The sequence below is a fragment of the Sinocyclocheilus anshuiensis genome, unplaced genomic scaffold, assembly GCF_001515605.1.
Source record: "Sinocyclocheilus anshuiensis isolate Anshui unplaced genomic scaffold, SAMN03320099.WGS_v1.1 scaffold1018, whole genome shotgun sequence".
NCBI lineage: Eukaryota > Metazoa > Chordata > Actinopteri > Cypriniformes > Cyprinidae > Sinocyclocheilus > Sinocyclocheilus anshuiensis.
In genome coordinates this window covers 742,057-759,220 of record NW_015539893.1, presented here as the reverse complement: position 1 = coordinate 759,220, position 17,164 = coordinate 742,057, and the positions used below count along the sequence as shown (strand labels likewise).

The 17,164-nt window shown below is 40.0% G+C and overlaps 1 pseudogene; it reads right to left on the bottom strand.

The window, feature by feature from the left end:
* Positions 1-9,407: 9,407 nt before the first annotated feature.
* The window catches only part of LOC107685864 (acyl-CoA synthetase family member 3, mitochondrial-like), a 50,049-nt pseudogene continuing 42,292 nt past the window's right edge, over positions 9,408-17,164 (bottom strand).

The following is a 17,164-nucleotide window of genomic DNA, read 5'->3' as shown; positions in this document are numbered from 1 at the left end:
GAAAGTATCATGTTGTTAGACAAACCACACAAATGAATTTGCATTTTTAATCTCTTTTGCATTTTTTATGTCTTTCACTATATAAAGACATTTCTCCACACACACGCACGCACGCACGCACACACACACACACACACACACACACAGGTTTCCATGTTTTATGGGGACATTCTATAGACATAATGGTTTTCAAACTGTAATTTCTATCCCCTAACCCCACCACTCACACAAAACTTCCTGCATTTTTAGATTATCAAAAATAATTTATTTCCTCATGGGGGCCAAAAAATGTTGCCACAAGGTCAAAAATTACTGGTATTACTATCCTTGTGGGGACATTTAATATAATGTAGGGAATACCAAGCACACACACACGCAAACACAGAGAAGAGGCTATCTGTGACTGAACTGACAAAAGCATCCTGACTGATATCTGTCCTGTATGGTAAGATAGACAGCATCTCAACTGAGCTGAAACAATTTAAACAGTCTAAAATGTGCAAGATTAAACAGGTCAAAAAGATCTGGTGTTATGGGTCTCTGGGGCAAACACATTCCCTGACTAAAAGATTCTGGACCAGAACACTCTGTCAAGCCCTTTGATGCCTTTGACACCAAAACTCCCCCAACCATCCCCAATGCTCCAAGCCGATTTCACATCAGCCCAACCAGATGAAGAAGAGGGCAGACACACAGATACATTCCTGGTGTACCATTGTACCCTGCAGGCACAGGCCTATTGGCCGGCCAGCCTGACTTTAATATTATGTGGCAAAGACATCATCTGACAGATGTTCCCTGACACCGCCATCCTACAGGAGCAAAGACCGATGCATGCACTTTTGACATTGTGATGTTATAATGACAGTGACGGTGGAAGATGATGTGTGTGTGTTGTTGTGGTAGTAATGGATGAAGAAATAAATCAAATGAGATCTAGAGTCCTGCTGCAGTGTCATTAGGAATCGTGTCACGCACCTACCCCGAGCTTCCGCCGCTGAATCAGAGCCACGGTGAGCCTGCTGGAGGAATCTGAATTCCCCCTGCGTGCTTTCAAGATGGACTGGAGTTTGATGGATTGGATGAAAGAGGCACAATGATAGCCTGATTTGCATCTGGATAGCATTGGTATTTGTTATTCGCCTCACACTCTCACACACACGTTCTCTCAGTAAAAGAGGTTCAGTAGATAAGGTCATCTTGGTGCACAATGTGTGTGTGTGTGTGTGTGTGTGAGAAAGAGAGAGACAAGAGAAGAGAGGTTTGGTAATGACCCTAGACATGTTGTACAATGCTGCATATTTCTCCTCCCAGCTGCTACTTTAACGAGCAGATAAAATGGCCTCAGCTGAATAATTAATACTCCGGCCCATTAACGAGGCATTAGAATGCTGGCTTCTTCTTATCGATTTTTCCTTCCCCACCCACCCCTTTCTCTTTTTTTTATTTTAACTTGATAGCGGTGTCTGAGCCAGGCGGTGATCAGGCCAGTTCAGGTCTTGATGGGCTCAAATTGGTGGCTGTTGTCAGTTGTGTACACAGCAAAATCCCCAGAGTTAAATCAACTCTGCTCAGAGTACATATTGTCCCAATCTACAGAGTGTTAAAGTAACACTGAAGCAGAGTTACCACTGTTGAGGATTGTGTGGTAAGTTTTCATGTCTAAAAGCCTGAGCAGTAGTTGTTCATCTTCAACATTGTTAACAGTGGGTTTTCTTTACTAATGCTCAATCATTATGTCATTAATCGCTTAATTATCCCATTAACTTTAACTCTGCTTCAGTGTTACTTTAACACTCTGTAGATTGGGACAATATGTACTCTGAGCAGAGATGATTTAACTCTGGGGATTTTGCTGTGTAATTCTACAATTAAACTGACTGATTTAATTGAGACTTAATGGTCGTTCATACTGACAATGTTTTGCTGCAACGAAACATTGGAAGATCATTAATTTTCAATTTTAATTTTCAATTTTTCAGGGAAATGGTCAGTACTGATCAGAAATCAGTAGCTATGCAACAAAGTTGAGCTCAGCATTACGTAAATGTGCAGTGATCAAATGTGGTGCAATGAGTGCAGAGAGTAAGATGCACTAATGCACTAATTTTCACCAATACAAATGAACCCAATCCAATTTCAGATTCTGAAAGTTATTTACCATAAACTTTGCAATTTGTATATTCGTTTACATGTGGATTACAACATGTTCTATACAATATCGCATTCGCAGAGTCCAGTTGCGGCATTCACAACTGTCACCAGTTTACATGGCTAGGGTGACCTTACGTCCTCTTTTTCCCGGACATGTTCTGGTTGGGATTTCTAAATTACCTACAAAGTCCGGTTTTTGGATTTGTTGTCCTATTGTTGTGCTTTCTAAAGTTCTCATACATTCTATGTACATGTGTTTGAATTTCTTTGACCATTCTCTATAGATCCCACCTTCTCACATGCCATATATGTACAATGCCTGCACACTATTGGTAAACTTACTTTTCAGTCATTACCTTCAGCAAGTATGACAACAATAGAAAAACCCAGACCTTTTAGACAATTTAGAAAAAGAATATGTATGGTCACCACATACATGGATACAATTTTATTTTCCTGTTAATATGACAATTTTTAGGTCTACACCACCCTTTTTAATCAGATCTAAATTTCATTCAGACCAAGCTCAATCAAGGTGTTTACATGAAGTTTATTGCTCAGACTTTGCTCATTCTAAGCTTGTGAGACTTAATTTTGTTCTCATTTATCTCTCATTTTAGTATCAGCAGTTTCAGATGTTTTTCCTAAAATTCCTTAAGAGAAATAAAAGTAAACACTATTGAGACATACGTAATATTTGAGATCAAAAGAGTCAAAACTGAGAATGTGGTGGATCTCTTTACTGTCTTGCTGTAATCTCTTTCAAGACACTATTCAAAAAATGTTTTATTGCTCCGAGGTTGCTCTTTTTTTCTCTGGCTACATTGGGGGTTTTTCACCTTTAATGGTCAGGACAGTAGGAGGAGAGACAGGAAACAATGGGACAAATGAGAAGGGAACAGGAGCAGGAAAGTACCTTTAGCTGAGACTTGAACTCATGCTGTCTCATGTGCAGTTGTGCCTTGACGTCAATTAGGTTACTTTAACATCAAATGGAGAGTTTTTTGCTTGAGTCTCCTGTTTCTCACACTTGTCTTCTGAGACAAAAACTCTAAAACTCTCACAATGGTCTCCTTTAAAGTTTTAGAAGAAATCTCATCATCATCACACACTGTGCTCAGATTTTTCTCCTTAGCTACAGACTCTGGATCTCTCACATTTGTCTCCTTTAAAGCTTTAGAAGAGATCTCAACAACATCACATACTGTGCTCAATTTTTTTCTTCTAAACTAAGACTCTGGTGGTCTCACATTTGTCTCCTCTAAAGTTTAGAAGAGATCTCAACAACCAGTGTCTGTAGCTAAGGAGAAAAATCTGAGCACAGTGTGGACAAAACGCTTAAATTTCACAAGCTTTTTGGAACAGACCCAGGGGTTGAAATGGTAACTGACTCCGGCCTTTCCTGTAAGACCAAAAGAGAAGTCAGATCCTCAGGTCACAGAGCCCTACACAAAATCAATTCATATCTAGACAGAAAGGAACAGAGGTCAATGTATTGATAACAGTACAACACACCATCTGACAGGGACTCCCCTTCACCCTCCTCCTACCACTTACTACTTATGGACCCAGAAAAGGAAGAACAGGTATAAAATGCTGAGTAAGGGAGGATATAAAGTGTGTAAGAGAGATGAAGGAGATAAATATTACCAGTGCAGGTTATTGAGCAGGGCAACTGGTCGATAACGAATGCGTCCCATTACAGAGTGGGAATAAGAGACTTCTGCTGACACCAGCATCTACCTCCAGATCTCCTGCACATCTGATAATCTTACAATTAAATGTGCACACACAGCAGTCAACAGTCTTCACTAACATTTAATGCAAAGTGCAGATGGATACAAAGCATTTCCAAGTATCCTGCAGTTACCTTGTTCAAGGGGTCAATGATGGCTCATGGCTCAAACCAGCAACTTTAAACTTTTCATCCATGACTAATAGCAACTATGCCACACCAACCATAAAATTAATTCTGAAGACCAGCATCTGTGATTTTCGCCAAGTAAGTCACACTTCAGAATTCACTGTCTTAGTTGGTCCTGGAACAGAATTTAGGTTTAGGATTTGGGCTAACCATCATCTAGTTTAGGGTAGGGTTTACAGATAGGGTTGGGAGTTTTTCTTTAACAGGAATGTTGTTTCAGGACTAACATGCTGATCATACCTGTGTTTTTATTTTCTGTCGGTATTTACAGCTCTTTGTTAATACAGTATCTCTGATTGTTTCTTGGTAAGAGACATGTGGATTGGCAGCTTGCCTTGAGTGACGGCCAGGTGTTTTATAGTATCTTTGAGTCTGATCATCCATCAAAGCAATCGATCACAATCCCAGCAGTTTTTATTAATGATCCTGTCAGCTGGCGCACTCCACGGTGCCCATAGTTTTGTCCAGGATGATAGATCTTTAGCCAGCCAGCCTGTTATTTATTCTCCCATGACCTTGTCCATATCTATTGTTGAGCACACTTAATTATGAGTGCTGGGACATGATAATTCAGTGTTCATCTTCCTGTTTTCAAAAATGTTGAGCTGGAGTATCAGATCATTAATAAAAACAAATGCACAATAGCTATTGCAATAAAGGCTTCGGACAGAATTATCTCCATCACAGGTCACTTTAAAGTCAGCATGAAATTAAAATTCTCCTTATATCTTTTCTAAATGAATATTATAGAACTTATTGTAAACAGTTAATTTGTGCATGTTTTATTTCAGTTGTTTTGATCTCGTAATGTGGTAGCACTTTATTTTACAATTCTGTTCTGCATGTACATACTATGTACTTATTATAGTAATTACGATAACTGTGTAATAAAATAAAATAAAAAATGATCCAACACTGGTCAGATTTTGGTTCATTAAGAGTCGCCCAGTGCACCATGAGTGCATCACCAGCACAGTGCAGCTCTTTTTAACTCAAGAAAAGTCCATTGGACACCATTTGAAATTGTTCATTACCATATTAATTAAATTCTGGGAGGTACAGGGTGGAATTGGGGAAATGCTTTTTTGGCCAGACCACAATTTAAAATATAATGTGAAGCCTTCCACCAAACAGCCTCTCATTGAGTATACTATATTATAGCAGATATAGTATAATATGTTTATTGATGGCAATTTGTAAAATTTTCAGAATAAATTCCCTTTTGTCTTTCTAATATTTTACATAATTCTACAGATTTGCAGCTTTATTGGAAATGACGCGTAATAAAAATAAAGTGTTGTATAGTTTTCCTCATGCATCACGTCTCAGATTTGACTAAACCTGTTATTTCCTTGATACACTAACATCTGATAAAACACTAGTAGCAAAATTGTTGTTCATGGCAAATGACGCCATAACTGACAAAATTGACAATCATTTATACGTTATAAACATTCAAAATGGAAATTATGCATTCTCACATTTTGAGAGCAGTCAGTGTTGTACATCATCTCAGCATGTCATCTTTATCCTTCTCTTTCCACTTGTGGCTTGCTTATGTCTCACGTTCACTTAAAACAGAGTCTTTTCTATGGCTTGAACAGGTCTTAAAGATGAATAGGCCCCATATGATTTCTGTTCACCATATTTGTTTTGGTGTAAAAATGCATTTTCAGTTATATGTTAAATGCTGCTGAATGAGGTACCCAGTACGACCCTTTAAACAGATTGTATGTGTGTTCCTTGCATTTTCATTCATGAAATATATAGTATGATATCTATTCTGAATAAGGTCCATACCTACCGACTCATCCAAATGCAATTTGATGTGGAGTAGCCGAAAGTAGTGATTTGAGTGAAGTAGTATGAAGTTGTGTGAAGTAGAGATTTGAGAGAAAGAGAGAAACAAAAAACCCAAGGCAGACTCACCTTGAGTTCACTGCATAAAAAAGACAACAACATAAAAACCAAACTGTTCTTTATTAATTGAGAACATCCGGATGTCTTTGGAGGTCGATGTTTTAATGGAACTTTTACAGATAATTTTTGAGGCACAGTTCTCACCTGCCTCGATCGTCTGAATCAGGCACGTGCACAGGTAGGGCTCAACCTGTGCAGAGCAGATAAATTGCACATTTGCACACACATTCGCTGGTCCAAACCCCAGCCATAACTGCATTTGAGTTTGACACAAAGCGACTGAGTGTTCCTCGTCAGCTAGGTAAAATATATTTCTAAGAAAATTCTTCTTTGATTTATGATGGCTATCTGCTAATACACTTAATTTATTAAAATTTAATCATATTATATATGGTCACACTCACAGCATGGTTAATGTTTACGATGTTAATATGCATGCATTTGCTAGCTAGCAAATTTTTGAATGTAGTATTCTATACTCTCCGCTTATCATTAAGATGACCAGTAAAAAAAGGGGGGGTGCCCTTTTTCAGTTTCAGCACAAGCCCCTCAAAAGGTCTGTGCACGGCCCTGGTCTGAATAGTATTTTGCTGTTCTAGCAGAGTTAGCCAAATGTCAACTATCAGACCCAAACAAACGATATATAAATACATAAGAAAGTGAGAAATAATTATGTAATTATGTTTTGTCGATACTGATACAATCAAAAAGCCCTTGAGCGTTCTGCTGTTCTGTGGTTTCCTCCTCAGCCTTTACATGACTTCTGTTTATGCGTATCTTTACTTCAAAATGTGCTAAATTGTAAACTTTAAAGAAAAAAATGTAAAATTGTTCTTTAATTTAGAATTAAAACTGTTTGGTATATACTGTATACACTAAAAAAATCGAAGTACTATATAAAACAGATTATTGGAGTATGTTTTACAAGAAAATGTCATTCCTGTATAGTTCATGATTAATTCAATGTGTTACTTGCCATTTTTTTGTGAAATTTACTACCAATTTCTGAGTGAAAACTGTTTCAAAGTAAATTCCACACCAACTTCCCATTATCCGCAACTGGTTGTGGTACTTGACTGTTTATTTCTTTGCTCGTTATGTGTGAAAGCTGGCAATAAAATAACCGCAGTAGTAACGAAGTAGAGTCCAGTCGAATGTTTCTCTTGACTTGTCTCTTGTGGCCCCCACAGGACCCAGGGGCCCAATAAGCATCCATCTGCAGACAGCCCACTACAATACGCTTGAGTGGACATCCATGCAAGCCAGGGTGTTTGTAAGTGTGTGTGCGTGTTTGTGCAGTCTAGTATGTCTGACTGGAGCTGCAGACATTTTATCATTCCAGAGTCTTGGGGGAGCAACACCCCCCCCACGCAAATACACAGAAACAATCTTCACAACCCTGCTCTCATAGTGTTGTCACCACATCCAATTGTTTGTCATTTCTTCTGTTTGCCATGCCACCTTTATAGTCTGCCGTCAGCATGTCTCACAGCTCATCCACCAATGCCACTGCAACCCACCCAGCACATCCATCCTTCTCAGCCAGGCCAGAGATCGATAGAGCTGCTCTCTTAATCAGCTCTCTGGTGACTGCAGGCGGAGGAGGGATGGAGCGGGTGCTCTTTCCTTCTCTCTTTTTTCCCAGTTGGTTGCCTCTGTTCATTCAACATCTATTTTACCTCCGTATCTTCTCAAATCCGCACCCTGTGCTGGTGGGGCTGACTTATATTTCCAGAGCTCAGCCTGGGGGAGTCTGTCCGTCAGTGGCTCTGTCAGTCTTTCTCTCTTGATGGGTCGAGCCGTGTTGTGAGCTCTCTGGCTCAGTGCTGCTGACGCTCTGAGTAATTGTGGTGCTGCACTGTAAGTTAATTTATACACAATAACTTCCAAAGTCACAAACACTTAGGAGGCGACACACTCTGGGTGTGTTTGAAACAGAAGAAAGCTGCCCAGTAGTGGTTCAATAGTGCTGAAATTTTTTGATGCACTAAAGTAAACCAAAATACCCTTAATCAAATACTAAAATGTATAAATATAAACATTATGCATTTCCTTAATAAATATGCTAAAGTGTAGGCCTACGTCTTTTTCACAAGGGAATGTCTTCTGAATTTTGAAGGCTTCATGCCACTTGTAGTTGGCACAAACATATGCAATATTGTTTTAGGTTTTTGAGGATAAGGGCATCTCACTGAACTGAAGTCTGTGTTGGAATTTGCCTAATCTGGCTAGCTACTACCGGTGACAGATGAATATAAATACCAAAATACTGTAGAGTTTGTTTGGAAGCACATCCTTTGACGTCAGCAACAAAAGATATGGGAATCTGAAAACCCCTGTTTATTTTGATATCCTAATTATGTGTGATGATATGCTTAGTTGGATTTTATTATTTTCATTCAGCATTGTTTCTCACTGTTGTATGCGACCAGATCAGAACAGATATGCAACCCTTTTCAATTGGATGTCCAAGGCACCATAACATCACATTTGACGATACAGAACAAATTAAAGTAAGCTTTGCAGAAAAGCAAGTTAATATTTAAAGTAACTGTAAGCAAGCCATTATGACGTAGATTTACCTGAAAAATGAAAACTATGTGATGCTTTAAAAATATTGCATTTCTGCAATCCAACATACCAGCTTCTTGTTCAACCAATGGTATACGGCACAGAAATGCACACCTACAGACTCACCTGAGATTCACAGGATAAGACAGTAAGGGATTCCTAACAGTGATTCGTCAAGAAACCACGACACTTGTTCTCTCACAGACCAATACAATGGCCTTATCTGTAGATGCACTATCAGTGAAATAGAGGGGACGCGAGAAGAGAGGACCCATCTGTGCTGTAATCACTTCCTTCTCCACAAGCCCACACTGCCTTTGGGCCTGACCGCACACTTGTGTACACACAGCTTCACACACACATATGCACACAAACACTTATATCACATGAAGAAAACATCACTGATCAAAACAAATTAATTTATTTCAGAATTTCATGAAAAAATATTTAATTGCTTTATTTTAAACAGACATGTTACTTTCTTAACCTCTTTTAAAATGTGTACACGGTCAAACTTTCTTCAGTTTAGGCAAGTCAGATTATTACCATATTTTAAATATAGATTACATTGTCTTATTTTAAATATAGCTTACATTTAAAAAAACACATTTGTAAACACCCTTCTATTACCTGGTAAATAAAGCACCAAAAAGAGAAGTATAAATAACAATGCAGTGCTTTGCACTGTGGATATGTCTAATCAATCACACTGCCATCTACTGTTCAGTGAGGAGATGTCACAATCTTTTTTCTTTCGAAGATCAGATCCAGCCACAGTTCTTGAGACTGTGGTTAAGACTCCCATTACTCTGAAGACTGATCTTGGATCAGACATTGTTCAGTCAGAGCGAGTAGGGGAAAACTGCCTTAGAAGGTCCTTCTTATTCACCTTGCCCATCTGGTTTCTGGCCATTTCTTCCACAAGGATCAGCCCTGTGGGAATGGTGTATAGAGCCATGTGCTCTCTGAGAGAAGAAACCAAAAGAGAAGACCAACTTAAAGACCCCATGAAATAAGAAATTGTGGATTTCAGCTGTCCTTTCACAATTGTTGTTTGTTAGATAGTCCCCAATGAGATCCTGGGTAAGCCCGCGGCAGATGGTGTGATATACATTCTAGCTAACAGCGTTAGTGTCAAAAATAATTAGTCAAACAAGAATTTGAATTCCGTCAGAAGCTAAGATTCATCACAAATGCGATGTCTGAATTAATTTATTGGTGATTGATGAGCTCGAGACCTTGTGAAACTGACCATAGACAAAACATTTTCTCTAATACTTGCCTAGAACCCCTGAAAATGCAACATTTACTTGCATCATGTTATAATGAAACATGAAATCAAGCGTTCAGAACTAGTAGCATTTGTACAAATGTACTTACGTAGACCATGCTTCAGGTCTTTTTCAAGACTGAATAACGAAATCTTAAGTTCTGTAAAGTTTGTTGCAGATGGCAAAATCACGGAAAAAAATAAAATAAAATTCAATTCTAGGAGTGGAAGGAAATAAAGGATGTGTCATAATTTAATGCTTCATGTTGTTTTATATGGAACATGTGGTGAAAATGTCTCCAGGCAAAGCAAAGACTCTAATGATTTTGTGCAGATGTGAAACGTCACAAGTGAAATACACACATAAATACATAAAATGCCAAAAAACCCCAAAAAACTCTTGCATATCTTTTAACAAAGCCGCCTTATTCTCTTTGGAACTTCTATTGTATAAAACGCTGCCAGATATGTGGAATTCGATTAATTCCACAAACAATGAAATCAGCGTGAAATAAAGACAAATACTAAAAGGCAGAGTGGAGCGTTGAGCTAATTAAATGTTTTGCATGCTTGCCTGACTCTTGCGGTTGTCTACAGGCCTGGAGCCGTTTCTATCATCTTACATTTTTTTGTGTGTGCGAAAAGATTTTTTATTCTGTTTTCTTCTAAGTCCCTTCCAGCAAGGTTTCTCTCTGTTAATGCCTCCTCTTTTCTTTCCCTCCCTCTCTTTTTTCTCTTCCCTGCAGTGGTTTGAAAATTCTGAATGGCACTTCTCACTCTTGGATATTCTATTCTTTACTGTAGCCGCATTCTCTTTGTGTGTGTGTCTATGTGCAGTGTTTGTGTCACTTTCAGCTCATCATTTCCTGTCTTTCTATGCCTTATGACATATATAGAGTGATGGTTACACAGAATGAAAGCTGGAGTTACAGCACTGGGGAGTGAGCATCTCTCCCTTTCTCTGTGCATGTTGCTCTTTGCTGGGCTGCGCTGGAGGGGCTGGGACAGGTCAGAAGGGCCACCTCTAAAAACACAAACAGCATCACACCAGCAGGGCACAGCACTGCTGCCAACACCCCCACAACATATGGAGCTCACACACACATAGAGAAAGTAAATGCCCTGAGCTACTTCCTGTAAAGGGACATGTCTTCTGACAGAACTTACATTCAGGCAAAAATGGTACATTTGGGCAACAAAAGAGAGAATGAGGTATAAAAAAAACAGGCAATGCTAAACAAAACCCACCAGACGCTGTTTCTTTCTTCTCACCATCATCAGTTTCTTTCTCCACCCCTTCACCCACAAAAACCACATCTGTTCTGGCAGCATGCTCCTAAATGAGTTCTTGTCCATGAGTTTGTGTCTACGTGTGTTTATTGTTATTTATACAGAGGCTTTTAAAAATCCTCTTGAGTCTAATGCATGTCCTGAGGGATTCCAACTCGACATCTGACTCAACATGCTACACGCACGCTGACGCAAGCTCAAAAAACACCACAATAAACTACTTGCAACAAGGCTGCTGGTGCATTTCAGCAACATTTCATCACCTGCGTATTTTTTCTTTTTTGAATAAGTTCAAGTGTGTCTTGCTAGATGCTGATTGATACTAGAAAATGTTGGTCCGGTCATATCTCATTCTGACCTCTAGGGGAGCTGTAGAAGGAGAGCTCAGATGTTGAGCTGTTCTTTGAGTTTTACAATAAATAAATAAAATAAAATCACACACAATTTAGTGCTGACAGAGCTACAAATGTGCTGGTCATAAATTTCTTCATATCAGTCAATATCGATAATTATCATGATAAATGTCAAATATTTCTTTCTTTCAAGCTTAACGGCAGATTTCTTCTCCTGAGTTTTTTTTTTTTTTTTGTCAGAACATGACAAACGGGAATATTTCACAAATCAAAGGTACAACATTCAAAACATTTATAATAATAAAATATTTTTTTTCTATATTAAAATATGAATGAGTAAACTTAAGTAATAACTTTTTTCAGTGGTTTTTCCTTAAAATATAACATATCTTAATAGGAAATTAATTTCTTAGTTTCTACATGTTCTAATGGGTGATATTGTTTCAAATCATGAAATAGGTTTGTGTTCCCTGACTTTGATGGCATGATGCAGATGAAAATTTATGTTCATTAACAGAAACCGTTACATCTGTATAAACTGTAATAACCTCATATCTATAGGGTAAAATTTAAATATTCTGACTGTTTGAGTTAGGACCTCTATAAAAAAAAATACATTGGTCACCTATAGTATCACACAATTAGATCATGATAACCAAAGGTAAAACCACACTTATTAGCACCTCACTACCATGGTAAAATGCGCCTGCTTTTAAGTGCTTGCTTGTGCCGTGGGCCAAGAGCTGGAAGGGGCGGGCGGAGGGGCTGTGTGTGACAGCCAGTGTGGCCAAGCGCTTGCTTGGGCTACGAGGTCTGAGCTGAAAGTGGCATGCGGAGGGGCTGTGATTGGCGGCAGAGGCGGCCAAGTGCTTGCTTGAGCTACGGGCCCTGGCGTTGTTGAAGTAGAAGCCGCGGTGAGAGGCTGAGCTGCAGCCGGTGTCGCATGCACCCTTGCGGCAGCGGGATCCGGGGTGCAGCCCAGGCTTGCTGACGGCCTGACGCCGCGGCTTGATAATCGCGGAGAGCTGGGCCTTGCGCAGGAGGAGGACGGTGGAGGCGTATCTGGAGGTTTGTCTTGCCTTTGGGGTTGGGGTGGACTCGGGAGAGAGGTTAGTTAGATGCAGATTTGTGTACAAGTCATATAATTCTGCTTTGTTTAACTTGCGTGAAGGCTGGACGTCGGATTTGGTCAGCGCTTGTCTCAGACTCGACACAGTCCACTTCCCTATTGGCTGAATCGTTGGCCTGGCTGAGCGATAGGAGGACGCCGGGGAGTCGACTGGGGTTCTCGCCGGAGGTGACGAGGGTAAGCATAGGCGCCTTGGGAGGTGAGTGGCTGCTTGAGCCGTACAGCATCCGGGAGATGGGGCCTGGGGCTCGATTGCGGTGCCACGCCGAGGAGGAGTGGTCTTAGGGCCGGCTGGTTGCGGCGATGGGACCGGAGGAGAGTTGGATTCGTCTTCAGACGAGGAGGTTTGTCTTTGCGACATGGTTGTAGATGAGCGAACCAAGATGCTGATAAACCGTCAATGGATAGAGGTAAGTCAGCAGTATTTATACCATGGTGTTGATTAACTTGAGCGCGCTCCACCTGTGTTAATTAGGCTAAGTATCTGACGCGCTCCTCCCGAACCTTGTTAATAAAACATCATTTATCATTGTATCAAGGGAAAAATAAAGCATATTGTGATAATTATTGTTATCGTTTTATCCCACAGCCCTAGCTAGCACCTATTTAATAAATATTGCCTTTGAGACAATCAGTCAGGACTGCTGGGATTGTGACGTTATTAATATTCATGAGGCAAGATAAGTTTTATCTCCCCTCATTTCGAAACTTTTTACCAATCAGGCAAGACTGGGGTGTGGGGAAAGTATAGCAAAAAAAAAAAAAAAAAAAAAAAAAAATAAAAAAGTTAATAAAAGTTATTTCATAAATATATATATTATTGTATTGCAAATAGTATTTAATTTTTTTATATTACTTATACTATATATATATATATATATATATATATTTAATATATTTATATTTATATATAAAAGAATCACTCATATATATTTAATAAATATGTATTCTATATCTAACAAATATAATAAATGGGAAAAAATAAAAAAAAAAAAAAAAAAAAAAAAAAAAAATATATATACAGTATATATCAGCAAATATCAATTTATAGTGGTTATATCTTGATAGTACCTTTAAACATGGTGTTTGGATAGTTCTGTTTTATTCCGTTATTTAAAAATGTTTTCGATGGTCCATGTCTCCACTGCCTTCTGCTCTGCACTCTTCTACTTTTTCTGAGTATGTCTCACATTTTAAAAGCAAGAGTTTGTTCTCTGTGAACAGCCCCTTAGTGATTTGAATAAACTGCAGTGTGGACCAAACTTTATTCTAAACTACAGTCTGGTTCAGTGAGGATATGAGTTAGCCTTTAGCTGTGACAGAGTCAAAGTCTTCCCTTTCTTCAACTGCACAACTGCAGTGACCTTCTGACCCCAGGTGGGGTCTGGAGCACCAATCACAGCCACATCTAAAAAAAGAAGAAACAGTGTATATTAATTCCCCTGTTCATATGTACATGCATATCCGCGTGAACGCTTGTGTACCTGTGATATCTGGGTAGGCTAGCAGATTTCTCTCCACATCTAGCGCACTGATCTTGTATCCTCCACTCTTGATGATGTCCACTGATGTGCGGCCCATGATCCAGTACATGCCATCTCTGTAGAGTCACCTGAAAGAGCACCCAGAGCGGTCAGAGAGCCCTTCGAGTTACACCTGCCTACACACCGCTCTCTGGTTTAATGGGGGTCTGCGCCTCTACTAATCACTGAAGAGTCAAATATGAGGCTCAAACAGTGAGGCAAATGGTTGTATAGACTACATCCTCCTACTACAGCTGCGAAAGGGGGCAATACTAAGTATATGAGGGTTGTGTGCATGTGGTTGCTGCATGTTGTCCTCTGCTGAGCTCTAATAATAGCCTGGAGTCAGGCTCAAGATCTTCTGCTTGCAATCTTAAAAACCAATTGCCTAGCGCACTGATCTTGTATCCTCCACTCTTGATGATGTCCACTGATGTGCGGCCCATGATCCAGTACATGCCATCTCTGTAGAGTCACCTGAAAGAGCACCCAGAGCGGTCAGAGAGCCCTTCGAGTTACACCTGCCTACACACCGCTCTCTGGTTTAATGGGGGTCTGCGCCTCTACTAATCACTGAAGAGTCAAATATGAGGCTCAAACAGTGAGGCAAATGGTTGTATAGACTACATCCTCCTACTACAGCTGCGAAAGGGGGCAATACTAAGTATATGAGGGTTGTGTGCATGTGGTTGCTGCATGTTGTCCTCTGCTGAGCTCTAATAATAGCCTGGAGTCAGGCTCAAGATCTTCTGCTTGCAATCTTAAAAACCAATTGCACAGAGCTGCTCAGCTGGAGACTGCTTAATTACCACCCCATAACACACAAACACACAGCAGCCATCAGCAGCAGGAGCAGTGTGGTACACCCTATCCAAACCAGGTGCAAGTTTCCAGCATCAAGTTTCTTCACTGAAAGCGAAACAGTGCTACAACGTGACAAAGCAAAGCCAATCAAAACTTATTTGATGTTTGATGTACAGCTATGTGGAGCTGAAATTAATGTGGACTTGTGGTTTTGTGGCCTTTGCTTGCATGTTTCTGTGAAGTCCAAGAAACTTATAAATAGCCCATTTGTGGCCACGATGCACTTTTTTGCAAGACGATTAATGGTGTGGCCTTGACAACAGACTACTACGTAACCATTTAAGGATGCCACCATAAGTTGTATCCAAAAGTACTAGCTCAGAGAATGCGGTACTTCACCATTTAACAAAGATGACAACTCCTCTCCAGTAGCTTAATGAAACACAATACACAATTTTGGCAGACCCAGTAGGTCATGTGGGTATTTTTTGCCAATTATTTCATGAATACTGCACATTTGGACTAATTGACCATATTACTTTTTGTATACTACGTAGTTGGGCTGGGCAAAAAATCAAATGCGATTTTCATGCGAATCTCGTCAGTAAAGCCAGAAGTAAAGAAAAAGAGATTTACTACTAATCACCAGAAGCGGCTTTACTGACGAGATGCGCCTGAAAATTGCATTCGATTTTTTGCACAGCCCTACTACGTAGTAAGCAAGTAGACATATTTGTTTACCGGAAATTAAACCAAGCAACTGACAAAGTTGTCCATGGCTTGTCGCAGACACTGCTGGTTGGGATAATCTCAGAATAACATCAAAAAGATGGAACCTTTAGCTTGTTGCTTTATCATGATGTGCCTGGTTAGGACAAGGTGTTAGCCTCCACTTTAACACACACCTTGATGAAAGGCCAAAGTTTTCAGATTGATTTTGAAAAGTACAAGTCATCACTAGTCAGAATCTCTTCCAATCTCTTTAGCAGAGCAGAGACAAAGACTACTCATCAAGTGTTGGGGCTCAGCTGCGGCAGGACCATGAAGCCGACAGGAAATAGGTCATAGCAGGTGAGTGACTGAGTGTGAAAGAAAAGGAGGTTAAGAACATTGGGCAAAGGTGTTGGATGTCCAGTGTGGATCATTATTGAGTGCTAAGCCCCAGCTGTGGCGAAGGGGATATGAGAAACGAGAGTGCATGGGTGTGAGGTGTGTGAAGGTTAAGGATGTTAAGTCATGGGTTATAGTGTATGAGTGTGTGGGAGGGGGTGGCTAAGTTGGCAGGGCAGGGGGAACTAGACATAGGCTGTGACTGGTCTGAGATGAAAACCAGTTGAAGAGTGAGATAGGAGTCACATCCACATGGTCAGTCCATATATCAGCACCCAACAACTGTTACAAACTTTAGTTAGCTTTCATCCTTTATTGCTGCAATGCTTCCATTCCCTTCTTAAAGGAAACATCCCTATCATTATTACTTATGAATATCATAGAGCCTTGTGGGTGGACATTTTTGACCCTGTTCCAATAAGTTACCTCCTAAAAACCATCCAAAACACCCTAGCAACTGCTTACCATCACTTTGGCAACACCCACCATACCCTAGCATTGTGTTAGGGAGTTTTACACAGGCAAACACACATTTTTTTTAAGAAAATGTCTAGTTTCATTTCATACTTCCTTCAACTCATTAAACTGAGGTGTCCAAACGGGCAGTGGGAGTTCAAACCTTACTTTAAATGTTAAGGCTGTGACACAATGGTCGGCTGTCAGCCAATATCAGGCCACGTGGTTTGTACTGTTTGCACTAATCTCACCCCCATCAATGGCTTTTTGGCCAATTGGGCATGTTGAATTGGTGGTGGAGTCCGTTGGTGGGAGAGATCACTCTGTCTGTCTGTTTAGCTTAGTGAACCAGTGCATGAGGAGAAAAACTAAACTGATGAATCAGAGCAAATGAAACTCAAATTAGAGTGGTGTGAAAGCAAGTACAATTTGTATATCCGCAGTCTTAGCTCTTCTGGTTTCCCCTTTTGAATGACATACAGTATACAGACTACTGCCATCTGCTGGTTTGGAGAGTTATTTCCTTTCACGCAGGTGCATTTTGGCCCAGACGGCGACGTGAGGCGGCTTTCATCACTGCTAATTATCTGATGTTGATTTGCTGTGTCTGGGCCTTTACATAGAGTGGGTCACTCCATGGAGGCACATATATATATATAT